The sequence below is a fragment of the Condylura cristata genome, unplaced genomic scaffold (assembly GCF_000260355.1).
Source record: "Condylura cristata isolate star-nosed mole 26May11 unplaced genomic scaffold, ConCri1.0 scaffold00021, whole genome shotgun sequence".
NCBI classification, from domain to species: domain Eukaryota; kingdom Metazoa; phylum Chordata; class Mammalia; order Eulipotyphla; family Talpidae; genus Condylura; species Condylura cristata.
In genome coordinates, this window is record NW_004567122.1 from 17,253,597 (window position 1) to 17,256,595 (window position 2,999).

Sequence of the window (2,999 nt, forward strand, 5' to 3'; positions counted from 1 at the left end):
CGCCGCGGCGCGAGTCGGCCGGCGTGGGCGAAAGAAGGGGGGCGGCTAGCGCAGCCGGATCGCACCTCGGGGGGCTCCCTTCTCCCGCCCCTCATCCCCGGCTGCGCAGCCCCAAGTCCGGGCGACCCGAGTTCCCGCGCACCCGAGTGGCAGATCTCTGCCCACCCCACTCCCCGCCCCCCCGGGGGGCAGCACCGCGGACCGCGAGCCGGGCCCGGGCGACGCGTGGCGGGGTCGAGGGAGCGACTCTGGGCGTTTGTGGAGACGGGGAGAGGGGGCTTGTTCTCTGGAGTTCGCCTCGTCAACTGTTTCCCCGGCCGTGGGGTTGTCGCGCAGCCGGCGGGAGCTGCTGGCGGGCGGGCCTGCTGAAGTAGGAGTTGGGGTGACATTAGGTCTGTCTCTCCCTGCCGGCAGGCATTATTCTTAGGTCGAATGTTGACTTAGAAATAGTAGAGGAAAAAGAAAAGCAGGCCGGCCGCTTAGTGAGAAACAGATTCCGACTTCAGGGCAGGCTGGTTCCTACGTGTCCCGCATTCTCCGTGCGTTCTTGATCCTGCAAACGTTCACAGCGCGCAGCCACCCCGGTCGACCGGCTGGTTTTTAAAATTAGGGTGACGGCAGTTTGTATCAGCAGCTGGCTCTCCTTGTTCCCACGTCAGTGGTCAGTAGCTAATTAGACATCGGGTCTCTGCTAGCTTTTGGTTCCTCTGTTAACAGTTTCAAAAGCTCATCGCAAGTACAGTTCCATTTTGAGAGTTTTGAAGCAAAACGCTCAGTGAAAACCAAGAGCTGTATTACTTTGGATCCGCTTCTTTTGTTATTTTCAGAAGTTATGTGTTTACCGCTGAAGTAGTAGGGTAAGTGCTAAATAGACTTCCAAAGACTTCTGGAGAGAGGTCACGGCAGGTTAACGGAGTCAGGATTTGAAAGATCAGTTCACACTCACCTATTTTCTTAATTTCATTTCTTCGGCTATCTGTCGTGTAGGGAAATCTGATCATAAACATTTATTCTGTCTTGAATAGGTTCTTTCTTGCAGAATGTCTACCCCTCAGTGAACGTCTTAATTCGTTGTAAAAGCAGATAACTTTAGGTTGTAGTTATTGAAAAGATTCCCAAAGTCATTGCTTGGATAAAACACCCCAGGATGTGAACAACCGTTTGCTGATCTTTTTAATCATGGCTGGAGAGGGTTTTTTCGATGCATATAATTATTACTAATCAAAACAGCAGTTGTATTTATTTTTTCCTTTTCTGGAGTCTGCGGGTAAAGCATTGGTTTAAAACCCAGGCTTTCAGCTCTCATTTGCTCTGAAGTTACGATGCTAGCATTTCAGAGTTTAGGCATTATCTTAATGGATCTGAAAAAAAGTAATTGTTTTCTGAATTTCTTGGACACGTTGTTTTCAAAACAGTTCTTTTAAAATGCAAAATAAGGAGTAGAACTGCTGGGGAAAGGTGTTTCTTCCAGCTAAGTGAAATATAGTCGGTGTGTACTGGGAGTGCTTCATTAGCGTGCAGTTTCCCTTCTGATTTAAATCATTCCTGGAAAAGACAGGAGCATGCACCCCAAAGCCTTAGCTGCGTGCCGAACGTCCTATGCTGTTAACAGTTTCTGTACCTTTTCACCAGAGGAAAAACCTAGAGTAATCAGAGAAAGAATTGGAATAGATTCCTAATTAATACATGGTTATTGAGCCAGCTTATTGCCTAGGTAACTTTCCCCCTCTGGCTACAGGAAATGAATTATGATTTATTTAAATTATTCCTATAGTGTGAATCTTCTGGTTTCTCCTCTTGAGTGGACTGGACCGCTTCGGCGAAAAATCAGATTGTCTTGTTAGAGTTCCATCTCACGTTGCATCCTAATTAAAGAGCAATTGAGAGAGAAAATAGAAAGCTGAGGTAGTTCCATGGAACCAGGTGGAAATGGCTCTCCTATTCTTCCAGGAGCTTCTCTCAGCTGACACAGGCACTCATTTGAAACTACTTGGGGTGTGTTTACAAAGGTGAAGAGAGAAAAGAATGAGTTTACTAACAAGCGGCTCAGAGCAAATCAGAAATGCAAATGGTGGGAAATTTTCCTCCTCTTGATAGGGGAAATTGGTACGTTTACTACTGGAAAGATGGTGGAAACAGCTTCTCATTCTCAGGCTATCTGGGGTTGGGGGCAGAGGGAAGCACCTATTAATCTATCATGTCTGAGAAATCTGTGAACTGACTGGGGGGGGGGTTGCTTCATTTTTTGGCTTTACTTTGTATTCAGTCATTTTCTCCTTTTATTTTAAAGACAAAGGAAGGGTTGTCCTTACTTCTCTATATTCCTTCTAGGAGAGTAACTTTATCATCATCATCGTTATTATTATTTGGGACTAACAATCCAAGATCACTAATGAATAAGTCACAGTTTCACCTTGAATTTTGTCGTAGCTAAGGCACAGTCAAGGGTGTTGTAGCCCTCTTTTCTACTGAAAATTTTAAAAACAGCAGGAACTGTTCAAGTGAGCTCTTCAGTAAGTTGCTGTTATCTGACTACTTGTATCAATTTATTTAGAGATTGAAGCACTTTCCTGTGAAGCTCCGAATCCTTAGCTGTCTCTTTCATCTTTTGAAAGTCTGATAGAGTGTTTTGGAATATTCTTGGGGGGGAAGGGCCCTTTCTTCCTCCTCTTTTACTCCTGCTGGGTTTGCCTGAAGCCACAATTGCATCAGGTTTCCACATTGTGCGGGCTCATCTCATCTTCTGGGGGCAGCTTGTCTGAGACCCTGTCACTACTGGGAGGCATGGAGAAGGGCCCCCCGGAGCACTTGACTGGTTTGTGTGGAGGCTCCCGGACTATCTCTGGGGCTGCTAGCCAGTTAGCCTTTCATACTGTTTTTTTTTTTTTTTTTTGTGACATTTCTCCCCTTTTACCTGGGAGGGATTTGGGAGCTAAGTTCCACTTAATCTCTCTTCGCAGAATCGGGTTGTCTGTGCAGAACTTCCCCAACTGGAGATC